Source organism: Netta rufina, assembly GCF_964035555.1.
Source record: "Netta rufina genome assembly, chromosome: 8".
Classification (NCBI taxonomy): Eukaryota; Metazoa; Chordata; class Aves; order Anseriformes; family Anatidae; genus Netta; species Netta rufina.
Window position 1 is genome coordinate 24,056,785 of NC_140131.1, and position 23,526 is coordinate 24,080,310.

Here is a 23,526-nt window from a genome sequence, read left to right on the forward strand (position 1 = left end):
AGTCTGAGTCTGAATGAGACAGATTTGGTTTCTGGCTTTGGGATACAGAAATGTACCAAACATAAGTGATGGGAAAAAGCCTTATGGATTGATTAAAGCAAAACCAAAAAAGTCACACGCAAAAAACAAAGCAAAACAAAACAGAACAAGCTTTAGTAAAAGGGATGTGATCTCTGTTCTTTTCCAGCACTTTGCTTTATTTACCATCCGGTCCCTAAAAGCTTATAGTCCTGTTCATTAAGAAAAGGTCATGCTAATCCTCCCTGGTCACCTCTCACCATGCACAAGTGCTGTGGTGAAGTACAAGTGGTAGAAATATTAATCCTGCCTCAGCAGGCTTTTATTTGGCTTTCAAACTTCTAATCAAAACTGGCATTTTATTGCCCCTACTGATTATGGTTCTGTAAAAAATAGTGCATTTGCGTCTTGTGTTTTTCTAATGTTTTCATCGGTGCCATCTCCTGAACTAGCACTCAAGGAAGAATGTATGCAGAGCTACTGGAATGAGCAAAAGGCAGGAATGAACTGCAGAGTTAAACAAATTCATTAATCAGAGCCACATATACCTGTCAGTGTGTTCCAGTTGGTGGTATGAAATGCATGTGAAAAAGACAGAGATATTACAGAACTTGATAGAGATAAATCCCATTAGAAGCAGTTTAGAGCATTTAAAAATGAGACCTGCGTACAGCAAGGTATGTCTCTAATCCGCAGCCCCTGTGGGGATCTAAGCATCTCCTCTGCTTTCATTCTAGTCCATTGCAAGTCTTTCTGTCAACTTCAGTAAAACTTAGAACAGTCTTTTACTTCTTATTGCTAGATTTTGTTTTCTTTTAAACAAACATCAACAATTGTAGCAAATCAACAGTTCTAGTAAAATGAATTTCGAGTGGCTGCTCTCAGAGGGACTGTGACAGCATAAGTGTGTTACTGTCAAGGTGAAATATAACCTAAAGAATATTATGGAATTTAGATACCTTTATCAAAGATTTTCACTAAACAATATAGGCTGTCAAATTTGGATGAATATACATTTGTTTTTCATGTAGCAACCAGTGCCTTTTGTTGCTTTGGCAACAAAATACAAGCATATACAACTCTTCTGTGTTATCACTTCCCATCACTTAAGTTTGAGAGCAAAAGTAGTTTAGGGTAAGAACTCCTTCCAGGAGCTCCACAGCTGGCAAAACCTGATTTAAAATATTTAACCTAAGAAGCTCAAAGTTATGGTCAAGCTGAAAAGGACTTACGTTATCTGAAGTCGTGGAAGTTCACAGGAAGGACATTGAAAGGGCTTTATCCAAATGGAGGCTTGTGGGTTTCCTAACCGTCTTTGACTAAAGAACCAACAATGCACACCACAAGAAAGTTGATTACACCATTTCCTTTAAAGATGCACTTACCCCTGATAAAATATGATACACCAACACACTTTTTCTCTCTCCAAGAGAGAGAAAATGTATTATCATATAGGATTCCATTTTGTACATGGAAGTCTGCAGGTTCTGCATCGATGAACATTTGATTACTTTTGATTCCCTGGATGTATTTGGGCTGCTTTTTAAAGGCAATGAGCATTAATAGTAGCCTAGGGATTGGAGCCTGAGAAAGACTGAGAAATGTGTTATTGTTAGTATGTTATTTGGAAATCAGGAATTGTGGATTCTGATTCCTCTGAGTATGATTGTGCATAGTTAAAGAAAGCACAAATTGACATAAACGGGTTTGGTAAATACACTCTTTCTGCCTATGACACCTGACAGGCTGGTTGGATTATGTAGCTTCTAATTTTCTGGGGATATTTTTGTATGTGCTGTGAATTTGAATACTTGCTCGTGCTTTTCTGCAATCCAAGGAGACATGAATCAGAAAAAGAGCTGATGGTTTAAAATGATTGTAGTCTTTTTCTTTTCCAATTCATATGAGAGCTACTGTTGCACTGACACTCTGGTCCCTTCATTCCTTGTATCTTCTGAATCCAGTATGCAGCCATATTCTTTCAGTTGTCTCAGGGCTACGAGGTGTATGAACAGGTAATAGGGTGGATAAAATGTATTACTGTTTAGGATATCACACAGACTATTTTTAAAATACATGCCAGAATTTAAAGTTCTGACCAACAAGTTTTGCACATATTTGAATTATTCAGTTAGTTTTGAAAGAGAGGAGCTCCCTCAGTTCTAGCAGAAATTGCACTTCTTTTGTTTCCTGATATTGTTATTAAAGAGTCACAGACCTGAATTTCTGATTATTGCTGGATTAACAAATTGGAAGACTGTTTGGTGGTTGGATCAGAACAAGAAGTAGCCCCACGCTCACAAGGTGTCTCACCCCTGACCTGGAAGAATACCACTGGGGTGAAATAATCCATCTCCTCTTTCAGGTTTCGGAACTTCTTTTGAAACAGCAGAAAAAGCTGCTAATTAGCACTAACAGCAATGTTTTTTTTTTTTCTTTTTTGTCCTGGAATCCTTTTCTAATGAGATTTTTCCTTTCAACTTGCTACAGTGCAGTGCCTACATTAAAGTGTTCAGTGTAGGCAGCAGCTTTGAACTTTCATTTTGAAAAAAGTCTTCATTGCAGTGACAACCCCCTCTCCCAACCACGAGAATTGAAAAATTGAACACTGAGTGAAATATGCATGGGATTTAATGCAAACAAATTAATAAAGTGAGACAAAGAGTTTTAAAACCCACTTATTTGGTGATTGTTTCACCAGTTTATTGCAGGGAAGATTCCTTCTAAAAGATCTTTGGGACTTCTCTTTTATGTTTCATGTACATGATGTTTCCTGTAATATTAGTTATATAACGGGTCAGAATATTTAATATCCTCCTGAATTTTAATTTGATGGCCTATATATTATAGTGCAAATGCGGCAGTTAAAGCTGGGGTAGGAGGAAAGAGGCAGAAAAGGAGAGTGCTGGAGGTCTGCAGAAAGACTTCCTGGTTTGCCCCAGCAGAATGACTGGCCACATGGAAGGGACCATGTGGCATCTGCTTCTGCTACTCTCTTGATAACAGTCAATGGTGTCGTGAATGAGGAAACTGTGGAGGTTTTGTTTTGTATTTAAGGTTTGCGTATTTAGAGCTTTTGATTTCCTAATGAAAGTCAGATGAAGGGCTGGAGTTTGTTAATAACAGCATGAATGTGGGAAGGTTGATATGACACTTCCCCTCTAACTTTTCACTGGTTTTGAGACTTGGGAGCAGACTATGTCCTATGTCAGTTTTCTTCAGCATTAAACAAAATTTTTTGTGTAGTAGTACTGACATAAAAAAGTAAACCAGAGCTGTTTATTTTGTTTAATGGAATAAAATAATTTACATTCTTACACTGATACGTTAAACGGTTAAAAGTTGAGTTGTCTTATCCAGCCACTGTGATCTTCATCAGTGATAAAATAATTATAACAGTACAGCATGATATAGAAGTTAGGGCTATTAACTGATGGTAGAACTGAATCTGAATTAGTGATCAGAACAGGAACTTCTTTAAAAGTTCTTTAAATTGAAAATATGCATATATTTTAATAAAGATATTAATATATGTTCAAGGATAGAAAGAAGAAGAAATGTCTCTTTTTTCAGTTAGTAGTAAAAATATTGTGAACATTGATCATTATGGAGGTAGCACTATGTTAAAATTATGAAAAACTTAAGAAAACTTGACTGATTTTTACTTTAAGAAATGTTTTGGTGATGTTATTGGTGAAATCTCCATGTTTGTCTCTTTAAATCTCATTTTCATTTGTTTAAAATACAGTTCAACCATGAGAAGAGGCACAAAAGGGCAGGACATATTGACATAGAAGGGTGTGGATCTCCGGGTCTTGTGAATTTCCATTCTTTATGTCAGCATGCTGTTTTTGAAGATTTTATTTTATTTTATTTTATTTTATTTTATTTTATTTTATTTTATTTTATTTTATTTTATTTTATTTTATTTTATTTTATTTTATTTTATTTTATTTATTTTTTTTTTTTTTCCAACTTAAACTCAGCTTTGGCCCCACCAGTCACACCAGCTTCTTTCCATCACATATATGCCCACCACAAACAGATATTCTGCAGGCTAAATTACGCTTTCAGCTACCCTTGCACAACTTCACTGCTTTCAGATGATGTCTGTGGTGACACCTGTGCAATTCCATTAGCCTTTCAGTGTTCCAGGTCATTGTCACCACAAGCAGTGTCTGAAGCTAATGGGATTTCTCTGCTGAAGTATAGAATGAAAGTTGCACGGCAACATTTCTGTAGCTGGTAATTACGCATTAGATGCTAAGAACTCATTTCAATTGTCAGTCCAGGTATTTTTGTGGTACTTACAGTTGAAGAAAAACATTATTTACAAATGGCCAGATTCTGAAACCCTCACTCGGGCTGGACAGTATCTTGCTATAGAAGAAATCTTAGAGAGGCAAGGTAGTGCTCAATGCAAATAGCATCAGAATTTGGCTGAAAGTGATACAGAAATTTGGACATCACTTGGATGAAAATGATACAGAAATCAGACATACACAGTACATATGTGTCATGTATTCATTTTTAACTTCACTTTTTCCAACATAGTAAATTTAAGAGAATATGAGTACAAATGCAAGGTCCTGTTAAAGTAATTCATCTGTGCTGCTTCAGCATACCTCCTTCGGGCATGTACTCTGAGGTAACAGCTTCCAGTACTTGCAAGTAAGAAATCATTAATAGAATGGTTGATTTTGTGGTGGGCATGAACATGCAGAACAGTGTGTGTGTGTGCCTTGTTTTTATAGCAAAGGAAACCAATGTATGACAAAGAACAACACAGCATCACGTTTAATACCTGAAGATTTTTTGTTTCAGCAGCCTAAACTAGAGTGAGCAGAATTATAAGAAATATTTTTTTCTTCCCTGGTAAGGTACAAGAACAGATGCTGCTGCCAGGCTATCCCAAAAACAAAGAACACATTTTGGAGCACGGTTTCCGTATATTCCTTTCCTTCACCTAGTAACATTTTGCTTCCCCAGTCAGTGCTGCCGATCATCATGCATTCAGGCAGCCCAGGAACAGGCCCTTCTTGTTATGGGATAAGAAAAAAAGAGTGGTAGGAGGTATGTTCTCAGACAGCAACTTCTCTTCAGTCAGGGTGAGGAGAGGATGCTTACTGCTGGGAGAATCGGGCCCTAACCATAAAATCTGGAAAGCTGCAAATGATGAAAAGAAGGTCTGAATCTTATTCAAGCACTACTTCCATTATGTTATGGCTGTATTTTCTGGATAAGCTTGTGGTACTGATGAGTGATGAGTAGGCGATTTAGCATTCACTGGCAGAGCCCTGAAGGCTGTCATTGCTTTGACCTTCCCTAATGCCTGCAATCTGACATGTACGCACCAGGCAATCATGTAAAAAGCCAGGAGAAGGGTAAATCAAGCATGTTTTTGTGTGTTGTTGCAAAAAGGATAATAATACTAAAAGTAAACATTAAATAGAAAAAAATAATGCAAATCCTAAAACAAAGAAAATCTCTTAAATGAGAGAAGCCAGAGCCATGGCAGTTCGATATATGTTGAATTGAAGTGATGCGCTGTGAAATCAGACAAATCTTTTTTGAGAAGCGAGTGACAGTCATGGGAATTCCTGGTTGCTGGGATGAGCAAGCTGAGCTACACTACTCACTTAAATTGCTTTATGATTCAACAATTGTATGGAGCCACTGTTTTAATTAAATTATAGATCTTGGGAAATACAGATACCATGAGATGTTTCAGCGAACTTGTACTCCAAAAAAAGAAGTTACAGATTAGGTGTCAGTGATCTGCCTAGAAATTATGTTTTAGGAACCTGTGTATCTATACTACATGATGTAGTAAAATGAACAAATATTCCTTTATTAACTCCTTTACTGATCAAAAGTACATTTTGTGTAGCAAATGCAAGCCAAGACTGGAAGTAGAAAAATGTGTGAATATAAAGATTCATTTGTACGTTGACTATTTTGGACTGAACAAACCTGGCTTGGGTTCCAGAATAGCTTTGTCTTCACAGCTTCCTAATGTGGTAGTACTTGATAATCTGCCTAGCAGAAAAATGATCTTCTGGCAGATTTTTTTTTTTTTTTCCTTTCAGGAAAATGTGTATCTGAGAAAAAGATATTGGTGTTCTGATTATTTATATTGCAATAGTTTCAGTAATACTATAAAATGTGAATAAAATATGTGTTATAAGACACAGTATGTAAAACATTAAGCAGAAGAATGCCTCACCTGATTGATAGATATTCCAGACAGTGGATATAATCCTTTGAGCACTGGATTTAGGCTTTGAAATTCTTTGCCTTTGCTGTCGGCTTTTGGGATAAATCATATTTCTTCACTGTGCCTCTCTTTGTCCTGAAAAATAATGTCACTGATTTATCAATGAGAAATCCTATAAAACTACAGTTATTTTAGCCAACAGTGTTTTCATTCATTCATTGCAGTGGGATTTGGTTTACATTTTTTTGCCAGGAGGAATGAAATATTAGCATCAGAGTTAAACCGGAGTAAAAAAGAAACCTGTTCAACAAATACTGGCAGAATATTGCTGCAGGATAAGCTTCTGGTACTTCCAACGTTATGTGATATATCTTATTTTCCAGCTGAGATGATCTTATCCAAACCCATGGAAGTATATATAATTCTTTTCTTTGTTTCCACTGAGAGCTGGATCCAAAGTCACATTAAATAAGATGAATAGAAGGTTTCTGTTAGCCATGACTACTGGGGACTGATAATGGGAAAAACAGACAACTGCATGGTCCTTTTGTGACAAGGGGAAGACAGGGGCCAACTGTTTATGGACACTTCCTTTGCAGGTAATATTCTTCAAGATGTTTGCAGTCCTGAGGCTGTCTCTTATGCATGGATGAAATCTTTTGCATGATGCTTTCATTTCATGAACTTTACATGTACACATTGGTAACGGAGGGAGATTCCTTCAGGGATTCTAATCTATTCCTCTTTGCTGACAGAGGGGTTTTTCCTATACTGGAGTCTTTCCACTCATTTGGTTCACAGCACAATTGTAGTTATTTGAGAGAGTAAACTGCAAAGCAGAAGTAGAAGCAGAGAAGAATTCAGAACACTTAAAGGGCTGCAAAATTCACATCCATGCACCCTTCCGGAGGCATCACAAGGGTCTGTAACAGGCTGACTTTGCACCTACTTGCAGCTTAGATGAGTAGTTATATTTGTGTAACCTATGTAGAAAATTGCTGTCTGAGGCTGTCAGTCTGACTTATAACACTTCATGCCAACCAATTAAAAATGATAAAGAGAGAATCAAATCCAAAACTATTAAGCCAGAAGAAAAAAAAAAAGAAAAAAAAAAAAAAAGAAACAATTTCACTAAATGAATTAATCAAACTGTATTATAGAACTAAATAAATCAATAGTCAAGGCAATTTCATCATATTTTTTTTTCAACTTGTGTGCCAAATTTTAGACTGAGTTAAGAAGAAAATGAACTCCTTCCACCCTCAATATTATCAAAATCTTGAGAAGAAAAAGAAAGCTCCTCTGCTGCACCCCATCATTGAACTGTAGCATTGTTGGGAATACAGATGAAACCTTAAACCTCCTCAACAGAAACACCTCGAATATAAATCCTGGGTGGCCTGGGATACATCAGTGGAAATAAGTAACTTTCTAATGCCTTTATATATGTGTATGTATATATATATACACATGTATATAGAATATAGAATATAGAAATATATATATTACCTTTGTGCCTCAAGTTTTCATCATTTCCCCTGCACTCCCTGCTGCAACCTAGTGGTAACAGTTGGAATGTCTTTTTTTTATTATTATTACTATTATTTTTTTTTAATGTAGAAAACAGTGTTCTTGTCATCCTCTTGTCATCATCTTGTCATTCTGTCATCCTGCTTCTTTAAACAGGTGTCTGCCTCTCTCCCAGTCGATCTGAAATGGTTTAAGACATCTTATGAACAGATGATTCACAAAATCAGGGAGAATTAAGTGCCTTAGCAAGCTTTGATCCTAGGAAAATATCCTCTAAAATGCATTTGCTTGTTAATTTGCTTATTTCTGCCAGCTTCACATGTTGCTCATGTTATCCCTGTACTGCACCAGCAAGGTGAAAGAAAGACTTTCTCCATTTCTGCAGATTGGCTTTGGCAACTGATACTGCCCCGTTTCCTCTGTGCTCTGAAGGTATGGCTAATAAATAGGAGAAATGCAAATGTGATCGCAAAGAACTTCCTTAAAAGACCTGTGATTGAAGAGAAAAAAATATGGTGATGTTGCTTTCCAGACTCCAAGAAAATAGAAAGAGAGTAACCATGTTGCTCTGTTGTATAAATGAGCATGTAGATAAAGAACTCATTGTGTGTGCTTGTGTAGGTCATGTTACATACCATCCGATCTAAATCTACCAAGCATATGCACACACATCCCACACATCTTTGACATCTTTGTCCATATTTATTTTTCTTGTTTATAAAATCAGGGATTCTGGCTATCATGACACCTCTAAGGGCATTATTAACTATTATTTATTTATTTATTTATTTTTAATTTTGCTTGCTGCATTGCTTTGATAGTACATCTAAGGAAAAAAATGTTTTCACTGTTTGCTTTTTAATTCATGAAATAGAAGAGAGAAACTGAAAATGTGTGGTTTTACTCCTGTTCTTTTTTTTTTTTTTTTTTCTCAGTACTTTGAAGATACAGGATTCTCCTCTATGATACTATCAAGGTTAAAAAAAAGTCTGGAAGACATTATGTTTCCCATGGGTTTGTACCCTTGTAGTTACTCCATTGTACTGCTGCAGAAACTTCTGAAGTGGAGTTAGAGGACAATCTTTACATTCCACATTCAAACAGAAAGAAGTAAACTATTTTAAGACCTGAACTGAGTGATCAAAAGATGAAAATACACGTGGCAGTAATGCTGGATCTGACACCATCAGATTGCTCATACAGTGTTCATTTTCATTCATCATTTTTTTTTTCAATTGCTCTCAAATACCCAAGGAAAGAAAAAGAAGTTCTATGAATAATTTAATGCAGTTCTCTCCTTTCAGTCATCAGCCCTTTTGTTCTCGTATGTATCTATAACCTCAAACCAGTCATTTTAATTTATCCATGGTTGTGATATAACCATATCAATGTCTAAAGCAGTGGGAGAGCAAAATGGAAAAGAAATATTTATAATGTTTTAAATAAAAAGAAAAAAGAAGGCAAGAATCCTCTAACCTGACTAAAGCTTTACAAGGAAGCGAGAGATGCAAAGACTTTCTTTGAAAGACAACCATTGGTTTGCTGGTCATTACCAACTACAGGGAGCATCTAACGAGGAATAAAAGTGAATAGCTTTTTGTTTAAGGCTACCTTGTTTATGAGTTTTGTTCCCCTTTCTTTGATTTATATCATGCTTCTAAGATACTTTCTTTCTGGGTACTCACCCCATATGATTAGCATCATCATTTGCATTACAATAATACTTCAGAAGCCAGAAGTGAAATCAGCAGCCTTTTGTATTAGACACTATATGAACCTTGCCTTAAGAGCTCGTTAACTTAAAAAATAATAAAAAAAAAAAAGTACAGACAAGAGAAAGGAAGTCTTGGTCTTCTGTAACAGGAGGAGGGGAACAGGGACAGAAAAACCTAACTACATGGGAGATGCAGAAACTGCACCACTTTCTGAGACCCAAGTCTTTGCTTTGACCAGAAGATTTGTTTCTCTATATCACCCAATGTACAGCTTGCAGTAATTTCCAAAGAAAACACGCTCATTTTAGAACCAGACTGCCCTCCATTCTACAGCAACTTCTTCGGGAAATTCAGAATAAGCACATAGTGCCAGAAAAGTTAAGAGTTTATAGGTAGTATTAGTAAGAGAAATCATATTTTGAGACTGGTAATCTAATAACCTAAGAAATGTCGTGTGCATGTCCCATGGATTCTAATTCGGAGCACAAATACAGCAAGTGCAAGTCAATCCTTAGCAGAAAATACTCTTGTTCATGTGGTTTGTTTCCTTGGTTCTGCCTGGTTTATACACAGCAGCACTTCTCAGGTTCACAAACAGGAACTGAGGCACAAAGCATCCTGCCTCTCATTTCAGCCTCTACTCCGGGAGCCAGGCAAGAGAAATGCAAAAGTCTTCATGAATTGAAGTTGGGCATAAACTGAATTACACCAGAAAATAAAAGAGGTAAAGTGATGAAAGTGAAAATCATTGTGAATTGAGTCAAGTTAAGCCAAGACTTCAGAACAGGCATGACAAATGAAGATCAAGGGAAGTGGTAATAAGAAAGAAAAGAATCTTTTATAAAAGCAGCAGGTTACGTCTAGGAGGCTGTTTAGGCGTATTTCACTGGAAGATCAGCAAGTTGCAAGGCCTGTATCTGCATTGCTTGGAAGGGAACTTGAATTTTGTTATTTGCCATCATGAAGATATTTTTAACACCGTTTACACATCTGTATATATACTGCAGGTACAGAACTAAGTGGGACCAGAAAACATATTATTGTTATTGTTAGTTATTTATTTTTCAGGGTAATTGTTCATACTGAAAATTACCCTTGGACAATATGAGTTCTCATGTCTGGGAAAATAGTATCAAGGAGAGGAACAAGGAGGGCAGTGTATATATATATAATATATATAATATATATATATATATATTATTTTTTTTTTTGATAGGATCATAGAATACCCTGAGTTGGAAGAGGCCCACAAAGATTTTAGAGGAACTTTTAAGCAAATGAAAGAGGATCTATTTTACTTTTTTGGAAGCTCACTAATGAACTAAAGAACAGATGTATTTGGGAGACTCATCAACCCCCTGAGTAGCAATGATTTGAAACAGTTTGTCATATCTACTTGATCCTGATTAAAATAAGAGAAATTAACAGCTACACCTCTCTTGATGGAGAACAGATAACTGTCATTCAGTGTCTCTCTCCATCATAGACTGCTTTTTTTATAACCTCCCAAATAGATAATTTCAGAAAAAGGATAAATGCAGCCCCTTTCTCTGGCACCTTATTTCTCCTTCTGCACTGCAGGCAGCCCTGAGGGTGCTCATGGCCTTGATTACCCTGATCAGCCCCATGAGGGATCCCACCCCACCTGCAGACCATGGCAGGGGCTCCATTTAAACTCAGGTGTTCATCCCCCCTTCTTTACCAGGCTGTGCTGTAAGCCTGCCTGTTCCTTGTCTTGCTCTCTGCTGTTTGTTGCTTGGGTCAGCCCTAGCTCTGACTTTTGATCATGCCTTTGTCTGAAGACTCAAGCAATAGTTAGAGCCTGCATGATATTATTGTTTTTAAAGAACAGCTTATTTATTTACGAGTGGGATAAGGAGGTGATGTAGAAGGGATGGGTTAATTCAAAAGCAGTAGAGGTGTGTTCTTAGGAGAACATGGGTATAACCTGGACCTTCAATTGCACTATGGAGTTTGTGAAGACAGACTTTGCTACTAGCCTCAAGTATCTGTGTCTCATTTAGATACATATAAGATAGCAGATGCGCCACAGGAAGCCACGGAAGAGAAACATTTATTTCAAATATCTGATTTTATTATTTTTTTTTTTGGGGGGGGGGGGAGAAACGTGAAATCATATATTTGATGGAACTAAAAGATTAGTCTCTATACATCATCCTTAGCAATTAAGTTTAAGTAAAAAAAAAAAAAAATAATTTGCTAATGTTTTGTAGGAAAACTACTCCTGGATCTGTGCTGAGCTAGCCAAAGTTTCAAGCCATTTAAGGGAAATATTTTGCAACAAACAATATTAGGAAAGTAAGCTAAGTTATAATAAGTGAGTCTTTCTGTAGATGTAATATGATCTGAATTAGTGAACAGGCTGAAAGTAAGGTTGCTGTTATCTTGTTCTTTAAGTGATCTTGTCTAAGGTGTCCTATGTTTAGATAGTGTCACAGATGCCTCTAAATGGATCTGAAAAAGAAATCTATTGAGTTCAGAAGATGAGAAAGTAGTCTGTATAATGCTTAATATTTTTAATGTTGAATGTAGTAGGATTGATGGATGCCTAACTCTCCTAAAGGCTAGTTATTTCATATGTTGATTCAGATGGTTCTTTTAAGAGAGTCTTCCCAAGAAAGAAATATGGAAAACTATTGAGAAATCAAAGATGTGAGAAGTATGCCAGGATATTCTAGCATATTTCTTTACAAGCACACGCTATGCTACTGCAGACAGAAAATTCATGACTTGATGACTTATCTTATAATCACCTTTTATAATTCATTGGCACTTTTAGGTTTCTCATCACCATCTAAGTATGGTGTCAGTAAGCATAAAATCCCCCTCTTCCTGTGTTGGCACCCTAGAGTTAGCATTTCTAATATAATTCTAACTTTTTTCTAAGGTCAGTCAAAATGTCTACTGATCCTTACAATTGCATTCATGTGATGAAGAGTTTCTTTGTGTGTGACAGACTTTCAGGGGATCCTGTGACATTCCTTCAATTTCTCAAGCAAAATAATTAAATATTGTGATGGTTGCATTGAAAGTGTTGTCAATTTCTTTTTTTTTTTTTTTTTTTTTTTAAATGGAAAAAGTTCCTCCCAGAAGATGAGTTTTCAGTGTATACTTCTTAGGGTTGTTGTGTGCATGGTAAAAAAAAAAATAAAAAAATAATAAAAATTAAGAGTAATTGACAGAGAGGTGATAAACTTAACCTAAAACAACTGATGTGAAGTAAGATAATGGAACTTAATAGCTGAGGGGAAAAACTGTTATTTCTTTGAGGCATGATAATTTTGAATTAGCTTTCCACTGTGAATTTGATTTTGTTAAATACAAATCCCTGTACTTGCAGATAAGTGTAAGTAAGCTATCTCATCTTTGCCACAGCATAAAAGCATCCCTAGGGACATATACTGTAGGTAGCTTGAAGGTGGTGACTCTGCAATCTAGACGACTACCTTTTGCCTTGTTCATGTAATAATGTTCCAAAAGGGTTGTCCACCTGACCGTAAAAGGAGGAAGTTCACCTTTTCCTTTCTTTGTCTTTTGGAAGCTGAAAATGATTAATGCCCTTTAAGCAGAACTAAGAATAATGCAGCTACATGTTCTAATACTAAAAAGTTGTGTTTTCATAACAGCCAAGTTTAAGTGGGAATTGCTACAATTAATTTCTTTTCCCATTTATCATCACTCCATTGGGACAATATTTACAAACATTTCAGGCAATGAATCACACTTAAGGAACCACCAGTCTATTGTGAAGATGTTAGTGCCTGCTGCTTACTGTAGTCTCAGAAATTTGTATTTCATGTTATTCTGTGGGCCACAACTTGGTAGCCATCAATGTAGGTGTAGTTTCAGGAGGAAAAAATCAAAAAGTAACATATGCTTTGAAAGCTGTTCAGAAAATCATGTAAGCAATTTGTTTGTGATTTATGTTTTACTACATAATCTGAAATGGTAGCCTTTAGAAAGGAGACCCAACCTTTCCCCCAGTTAATCTCATTTTTCTGCTATATCTATTTATCCTTTTTCTTTTAAATATATTATCTATTTTAAATATTTGGGCTACTTGAGTGTAGTGGTGCAGGTGCAGTGACCTCCACTGCTGCTATTCACAACACCTGGAGGACAGCAATCAGGTTCACACCTGAGATGGGGGGGGAGAAAAGAGGCACAACAGTTCCCCTACTTCATTACTCAAGCCTGGGAGGTTTAGCTCTAAGCAGCAGCAGCAGCAGCATGGAGTGAAGTTTGTTTTTGAAAGCAAACTAACTAGCTGGGAACCTGGCATGCTGGTCTGTCTGAGCTCTGCAGGTTCCCTCTTCTTCCTTACAACTCTACTAACTCTTCAGTTTAGGTTTTCATTTCTATATCAATTAAACAAAAAACACATTTTGGTTTTGAATGGCTTGCTTTATTTTATTTGTAAACCAGTAAAAGAGGACTACTAACCTTCATCCTTCTTTGGAAGGACTGATATGAATAAATAGTAAGTTGTCTTATATTACTATTTTTTTTTATATTGATGTAATATGGTCCAATGATTCTGTCTAGGAGGGGAACAATTAAATATAGCCCACATTGTTTTTGTTATAAATTATTGGGGCATTTAGTTGTTTAATTGCAACAGCTGTCTTATTACTGAGTAACTGTAGAAGAAGCTTTTGTTTGTCTTATAGACTTCTTGATTCCCAGGGCAGCTTTCTTAGCTTAGAAATAAAATTTTAGGATATTGTTCCTCTTACATGGTATTTGTAATGCAGTCTGATTTCCATACTATGTGCGTGTCAATGCATATTTTATGGAGTCTTGTCTTAAAACTAGATCCCCTTCTACTGTGAAGTGGATATCACACACTTTTACTATGGATCATTAAATACATTTCAAAATTCCCTTTTTCTGCACTAGTTTAAAAACTTAAACATTTAAAAAATATTCCTATAGTAGGTCCAACAACATAAAGGCTTTGTATTAAAACTATGTACTAAGATGTTAGAAACTATTGACATACCTAAGAAATCTGATCTTCAACCAGAGATCTAATTAGTATGGCAAGGCAGAACTGGTGTTTACTCACTGATAGGCACATCTCTTTAACATACTTATTGGAAAATTTAACTCTTCTCCAGTGAGAACACCGCACTTGAGGGTGCGGCAGTGGCTCACCGGCTCGAGGTACTCGCATAACCCTGACCTCGCGACGTGAAGAGAAATATGAGGTCACGGGTTCGAGACGCAGCGTGGGGGTGCAACGCCCTTCCTTTAAGCTCTGCAGGAGGATCTGGATAGGCTGCACCGACGGGCTGAGGTCAACTGCATGAAGTTTAACAAGGCCAAGTGCCGGGTCCTGCACCTGGGGCGCAATAACCCCAAGCAGAGCTACAGGCTGGGAGAGGAATGGTTGGAGAGCTGCCAGGCAGAGAAGGACCTGGGAGTGATGGTGGATAGTCGGCTGAATATGAGCCAGCAGTGTGCTCAGGTGGCCAAGAAGGCCAACAGCATCCTGGCTTGTATCAGGAACAGCGTGACCAGCAGGGCTAGGGAAGTGATCGTCCCCCTGTACTCAGCTCTGGTGAGGCCGCACCTTGAGTACTGTGTTCAGTTTTGGGCCCCTCGCTACAAGAAGGACATCGAGGTGCTTGAGTGGGTGCAGAAAAGGGCGATGAAGCTGGTGAGGGGCCTGGAGAACAAGTCCTACGAGGAGCAGCTGAGGGAGCTGGGCTTGTTCAGCCTGGAGAAGAGGAGGCTCAGGGGTGACCTTATCGCTCTTTTTAGGTACCTCAAGGGAGGCTGTAGCGAGGTGGGGGTTGGCCTGTTCTCCCACGTGCCTGGTGACAGGACGAGGGGGAATGGGCTTAAGTTGAGCCAGGGGAGTTTTAGGTTAGATGTTAGGAAGAACTTCTTCACTGAAAGGGTTGTGAGGCACTGGAACAGGCTGCCCAGGGAAGTGGTGGAGTCACCATCCCTGGAAGTCTTCAATAGACGTTTAGATGTAGAGCTTAGGGAAATGGTTTAGTGGAGGGCTGTTAGCGTTAGGTTGGAGGTTGGACTCGATGACCTTGAGGTCTCTTCCAACCTAGAAAATTCTGTGATTCTGTGAACTGATTTTTGAAGACTTTTTTTCCCTCCCCCCCCAAGCATTTGTTATTTTTTGTAAGGCTCTGTATTGGTAGGAAGTACTATGAATTTTAAGACCCTTTAGTACTATGGAAGTACTAAGACCCTTTAGTACATAGGAAGTATGTATGTAAGACATACTTTTAGAGTCAATTATGTCTGAGTTGCTTAGAGTGTAATAAGTAAATTAAAAATAAATGTTTTTTTTCTTCCACATTTCTTTCCTTCTGTTATCTAACGCTCATGTTAGCCAGGTCTCTTCATGACAAATGCCTGTATAAGAAACTTGCCTGTGGCAGGTTGCTAGTCAGGCAATGGGAATGCAAGACAAATAGTCTTATTTTTTATTATTAGATAACATGATAATTCTTATTAGGATTGTGACTCTGGGGAGGGCATTTCTGGCTTAATTAGGGATCTTGGGTAGGATCCTATGGTGAACAGGACTGCAGGGCTTGGGGGTGTGGGCAATTTTCAAGGACAGCTGCCTCAGAGCACAAAAAGGGTCCATTGTAATGTGCAGATGGTCAAGCCACGGTGGCAGAAAGCCAGCATTAAGAACAGAGCATTCCTGACTCAGCTCAAATAAAAAGGCAGTACACAGAAAAAGGAAGCACTGACAGGCTATTTGGGAGGAATATGGCAACATTGCCTAAGTGCGCAGAGATCAGAGATGCAAAGGTCAGAACTCACCTGGAGCTGAAACTAGCCAGGGGTGTGAAGATCCACAAGAAAGTCACCTTTTATGTATGTTGGTGGCCAAGATAAATGTGAGACCCTCAGCTTAATGGGACAGCAGTCCTGGAGACATGTGTAGAGAAGTGAACTGAAATTAAAAAAAATAATAATTGTTATTTTAAAATTAATTTTGTATACTGTAGAACTGGAAAACAATGAGTATTTCAAATTCCCTTGGCTAATCAGTTTTTTTTTTTTTTTTTTTTTTTTATGGCTGACTCAAAACAGTCATTCAAGTTGATTCAAGATAATATTATTTTTCCTTTGCTTTGCTGCAGTTGTTGCCTGCATAGCTGAACTCTTCACTGCCTCTGAGAAATCAGTGGCAGTGTGTTTTAGCAGAATTGCTTTCATCTGAGTGCATCAGCTGCTCACAATGCATGGTGTACAGTGAGCCATACTAAAAATTGAAGACATCTTGAGGAAAACAAGAAAAAAATGCTTCAGTCTACATACATATAAACTAAATATATTTGTACAGTTAATCACGCTTTCAAGACAAAGTGTGTTGACAAAGTTGCAGTGCTATTAATGAAATTCTAATGTCAGCTACACTTCCTACTAAAAATATTTTTATTGTTTTTATAAAAAAAAACAACCCCATGATGCTGTGGTATTCTTCAAGATGTTGCACTGTTAAAATGATGATGATGCAACCCAGAAGTGTACCATTTTCAATTGCTTTATTGAACTAAAACTGAACAGTTTATCAGCATCTTACCAGCAAACATCTGTTTTGAGTTATGTACTTCTTGTTAACGAATACCTAATCAAGAAAGTTGTTCTGGCTTTGTCTTTAGGGAGTATTACAGAAGAATGAAGATTTTTGCCTTCTTCTATTTTCAGTGAAGTCAGGTTTTCTTACATTCCTTTGGGTCATACAAGGAACTGCTGTGTCAAATGCTGTAAGACAACACTGTGGAAATTAATGCAGTAGGGTGACCTGGGTAAAAATTAAATATAGTTTTCAATAACTGCTTTCAACACTTAATAAAGAAGTAAATTAATTTTCTATACTTGTTTGGTGGCATAGAAGAAGGTGCATGGACTATTAATTAAACTTGGGTGAGCTGTTTTCTTCAGCTTGTGCCCTAGAAAAAGGCAGCGTTTTTATATTTGTAGGCTGAACTCTGAGGGGCTATGAGCAACTGTGTTTTTCACTTCATTAATGCAGCCTTGTTCCAGCAGTCATTGTTCAGCTTGTGTGTGTTGGTGGAAGGTGGTTTTCCAGTTCATGTCTGCCTGATGCAAGTGATGGAAGAGGACTGCATCAGGTGTGCTTTGCAGCATATGTTTTTAAGTGTTCAAATATTTCCTGGATGCATTACAAAGCTGAAGGTTTGGTGTCCTGCTCGCCTGTCATAAAACCATGGATATCGCAACGCAGGACTACAGGCCAGTGTGAGTGAACATGTCCTTGTGTTTCCAGATTAACACCTTTCTCTACTTGTGAAATGCTGTGGAACTGGATAAAGCAAACTGGAGTTGAGCCAGTGGCAAGCTTTACTTGACTCAGCAGTTTCTCTGGCTTCCAACTGTAATTTAGAGTAGGCTTTAGGGAGGCTTTTTAATTATGCATAGTGTCTTTTTGGTGCTTGGCTGTCTAGGCTGGGGAGATTGAACTCTAGTCTAGGCTCCCTTTCCTACCCACTCAAGTGGTGTATTATAGGTACGGGCTCATTATGGGCGTATTCTGATCCTGAAGTAATTATTTATCAAGTCAGCATGAAATTCAAAGTTAGTCTTAAATGTGTATTTGTAGGGCATAAGGTTACACAATAGCATGATAGTTCTTCACAGTGACCTGTTCAGAACAGGCTCTGAAGTAGTATGAATGGGAAATATACTAAAATAGTCTCATGTTCGCATGTTTTTGCATATAGTAGATTGCTGTTTTTTTTTTTTTTTTTATCACTTTTTAACCTAAGATTTTAAAATATCGTAAGCCAGACCTATTATAATTTAAGCATGTTAGCAGAAAAACTGTAAATTCCCCTACTGTAAATATTGTACGGTCTCAAGAAAAGCTTGCAAGTTCCAAGCAAGCTGTCTTCAGGTGGAAGCACTATGGACTAGTGGCTAAGACTTAGTATGTGGCAAATAGTAAAGGTAAGTCTTCTTGGACTCCATTTGATTCTCCTTCCTGTAAGGTTTTACTGCAATTTCCTATAATCAAGTGAAATATTAAAAGTATTTTTGTCTCCATGATTTCTTAAAAATTACAAAGTTCAAAATGTAGTGCAAGAAAGAGGTATCTTCTGGTCTCTGGACTAGCAACTCCACAACTCATTGACGTAGTGCCAGTCTGGTACGACTAAATGTTTGGAGAATTATACTAATGCAAAGACTATATCTAGGTATACGTAGATTGCAGTGAACTGGGAGATTTTAAATCTGTTCCACTACATCTCACTACCTCTTTCTGGGTCCACACTTATTCAGATGCAAATTTCTTGTGCATTTTGGGGTCTTTGCTTATGAGTTCAAAATGTTGATACAGGAAGAAATAGTATGACCGTAGGGTAAGTATGTTGAATCAGTCTCTTGCTTCACTCTGTAATCTTCTAATGGGAGTTGAAAGAGAAGAGAAGGAAGGACTAGCTGGGCCTCCTGTAGAATTAGAAATGACTAATTTATTCATTCTTTCTAAGCATGACTGCAGTTTTATAACTTTCTCACTTTGTATGGTACAGATCAGTCACATGGTACGATACAGTCAACAGACGATTGCAGAGTGATTGCCAGGGACTGGAGAAAAAAAAAAAAAAAAAAAAAAAGAGAATATTTAATACATTGTTTCTGAGCTCTAGATGGAAATTCTGCAGAGATACTAGAGGAGCCTAAATAGATAATTTTATATCTGTTAATGATGTTTGTGAATACTGGAAAAGATGTTTGTCTTTACTGGATGCTTATCTGTAACACAGACAGAACCTTCTTTTGAAGCCTGAAATGGGGGAAAAATAAAAATAAAAAAGAACCTTTAAGGTCATGATTAAATATTTAGTTTTTGAAAAGAATTTTTATATGTTTTTTTTTCCCTCAAGGGTGTTAGTTGAGTATCTGATGACTGCCAAAACAGAAGGTACGAACTGTGGAGATGCATGCTCTGTCTGGAAGGCTTCAAAAGGTATGTAACTGTGTGAACTTATTAATCTTCCTGACCCATCCGATAATATTGCTCTGAAGTATGTCAGTGTGAAAACTGACAGAGCTGTGAGGGAAGAACATGTTAATGTGTTGTCTTTTTATGAAATGCATTTGAAGAACATAGTGAAATGGTGCTATGTAGCTGATACAGAGATGTGCAGGAAAACAGTCACATATTCTAAATTTTGCAGGGGAATAAAGAAGAAAAGGGTGCTCAATGAATTAATAAATTATAAAAATTATAAAAAGTTCATAAGTTATAAACTAACTTATTTTTTTTTCTATTTAGATCTGAATTGTGGTCATCATTCATGTTTTGTTTTTTTTTTTTTTTTATCAGGAAAAAAAAATATTTAATCATCTAAGCTTTTAAGTCCAAATGGTGATAGAAGTAAATAGGTGAACAAACGTTTAAATATACCTGTATCTTTTTTTCCATTTTTAACAGCGTCTTCACATGCTCATAGATCAAACAAGGTCAGGACTGGAACTATTGTTACCTTTTTGAGGACTTTTCTGTCCCTTTGTGCCTGCCCCTTCCACTCATCTCCTTTCTCCATGGAAATAGATGAACACTTTAACTTGTCCAGGAAATTAATTTAGAACAATCAAATAATTTTCCACGACAATTTTCTATTATTCTAGTCATATTGGTTTTAGTTATACTATTAAGGCAGGTGTATAAATTTTCTACTGCCTCATATAATCCAGGAATTACCGAAGAGGAATGCAATTAAAGAACTTCAATTTGTAAACGTACTGGCCATGCCTTTTTCTGCTTTATATTCAACGCTAGCGTGAAATCCTCTGAAAATCATTTGATATTTAGCATTCCTTTGCCATGTCTGTCATATCAGTAGAGTGATCCTTGAAGAGTAAAGGTTGGGGGAGCATTAGAAAAAGTAGCCTTGGTTAAGCAACTGCTTCTTAGTTTAATAGCAATCAACTTAAAAGGTTGTTATACAAATGGAACTGTGCATGAAAGTCTGGGTAAGCTAGTCAGAAGTATTTCATGATTTCATACAAAATAAAATCATTCCTGGTTTTTTACTTTCTTATAGAATGTCAAAAAATATACTAAATTTCTAATGGCAAACAGAAATATAAAACAATGGTGTGTATTCTTGGCATGGGACATACCATATAAAAGTTAAGCAAAAGTTTTTTTCAAAATTTGTTCTATTGATACTGTAGACAAATAATAAAGGATGAAAATTTTAAAGCAGTATAAAAAACTGTTTCCACTATGAACCACTGATGTTAGTGCGTGCTTACTTCTGGTATTTCATAACAGTGCTATAACATTTGACTAGAAGGAACTTTACCAGTATATTGACTTAAAATATATTTTCTTTATGATGTGTTCAGTGACACCAGATATTTTTTTTCCCACTTCTGCTTGGCACATTTTGCTGAGATGAAGAAGTTAAAGCTTTTGTTATCACCTCTTTCTGTATTGACATCCAGCTCACAGAACCATATGTTCTTAGCTGAGAGTCCTCATCTCTCAAATTATCTTTACTGTAGGCCTAATTTTTATAGATGCTGAGTATTGGTCACTTCTATCTGCTGCGTTCTACAACTATACTCGATCTCTTCAGCAGCTCATTTGCCGACATAATTTTTTTTTTTTTTTACTTCCCTTAACTTCATAAACTACATACCTCAACATAACTCAAATCTTCATTACCTGCATTTTATACATTAGAGTAAGTTAAGTCTGTTCCAAATATTGCTTTCCTTGTTACTAGGTAGACACTAGCACAAAATTGCACTCTTCATGCTTCCAATTTCATTGCTAATTATTGTTAAAAGAAGCTGAGAAGATGCACAGCTTTGGGAGTTTGCTATTATTGCTTTCATTTTATTTTAATGCAGTTTGATCCATGTTATTTGGTCGGTTCAGAATCCATTTATGTCACTGCATTTCTTAGAGATTCACTGGTTACTATGGTGCTCTGAGGTTAATTAAGTAATCATTAGATGCTGATGTATTGTCTGGTAAAAATGAATTAAAATTGATTGGGAATCCAAACAAAACGCATTGTTTTTGTCGTATGAAAGGATGAAGTGTGGTTCCTCTAATATAGACATCTATGCAGTGGCCATCTGGTCAGTGTGTAATGTTCAGGATGCAGCAGTATTTCTCCATTTTGAAAAATAGGCCACAGATTGGAACTAACTAGAGGTTTTTTGTTGTTGTTGTTTTTTGAGCCTTTGTTCTGCAGAGCAACTTAGATTCATGGCTGTATGATCTCCATTTGTAGCTACTCAGTCCTAATTTCCTGGCAGTGTTTTTACATGATCTCTGAAGACTTTAGATTTAACTAGAAAGAATGCTGTAGGTGGTAATATTTTTTTTGGTCCAACTTTGCATTGAATTTAGATAATGCTTCTTGGTTCCCTTTGGTTATTCTGTGTATGTTAACTGCACTGAAAACAACAGTAAATACCTAGGGAAACCTCATCAGATGAGGGGGACCTATATCATATAGGATACTTAGAGTAACTTTCCTTGAGAACATGACTACAGATTGTAAAATTTTGAAGGTATGGGCCACTAAATGTTGTCAGTTCTGCCAGAAATATTTGTTTTAAATGGAGGAGAGCAAATAATTAGGCTACTGATCTAGCATTAAATTAATGCAAGTCAGCCCAGATACTTTCATAATACCTGTTGTTAGGGTAATTCCAGCAAAACTGAAAAACATTGTAATGTGCAGATAGAAGTGGTGTAGTGTACTACCTGTCAATGATAACCATGAAATAGATGCAGGAAACTTAGTTTGGACACAGTCTTTTACACAGAAGTGTGGTAGTATTAGCTTAATCTGCCCTATTTTTCCTGCCCATCTCAAAGTCAAAGCTTTAATTCAGTCATATTTATGGTCTCATGGCCACTAATGTCTCCTGTGGCTGACTGAGTAGCCAACAGAGTTCTCTCCATCATAGTTGCTAGCTGGAGAAAAGGTACTTGTGCAACTTTGTATATGGTGACTATGGAGATGAACTTTCTTCCCCAAAAAGTGTTTCATGCCAAGTGTTTTTGAGCTAGGAGATGGTTTTATTTTCTAATGTGCTTATTTATGGCAATACATGTTTATTATTGTCACCATTTTCTGTTCTTCTGTATAGACATACATACCTAAACAATATATGTGTCTACACATGAATATACAGTGTAAATATATGCAGGTATAGTATCTGTTATTACTGTGTTATTACTGTTTTTTTTTTTTTTTTTTTTTTTTTTTCCTTTAAATAATGAAGAGTAAATTTGCTTTTAATACACAGGATTAGACAGATGTCTGATAAGTGTTCAGGTTAATCCAAATTCAAGGATATTCCATGTTATGTTTTCTGCTGTTTAAAAATATTAATTGTAGGAAAAGCAAACTATAAACAAACTTTAACTAGGTATGGTTGTGTGAGAAATCTCAAGAAGGCATGGAATGGCTGCTTTAACTTGGAATGATGGAAATGATGCTAACCCTACTGTAGCATGTGAGTTGCTGATTTACTTTTGCCTGTGGGCTAGGAATAGCAGTAAGATTATTTCGACTAGTAAATAGAAAACCATGACAAGTTGCACAGTAAAACATTTTACTTGTATCTTTTGGAGGTTGTTTAGCTGCATAACTCTGGAAGTTTCTTTGAATATTTCTTTCCATGCTTATGCCACCTCTGCTTGTGCTTTATGCTACTACATTTAATCCGCACAGTTTTCTCATTTATCTTTTTTTTTTTTTTTTTTTCCTCTGTCATAAACCAGAGCTCTCAATCTATTTTGACAGGACATGGTTGTAAGAATTACAAGAAATGACCCACACAAGTCAAGTTTATCACAGTGATTTCTGAGTTAGAAGGATGTTTCTTGTTTTGATTCACCTGCTAAATCTTCTGTTTATGCATTGATTTATTTGTAGCAGGGAAAGCCAAACTATCCAAACTGAAGTATTTGTTCCTTGTATTTAAACAAGGACATGCAGGAATGTATTTTCGATTCTTCAGCTGTAAGTCAGTGTACAC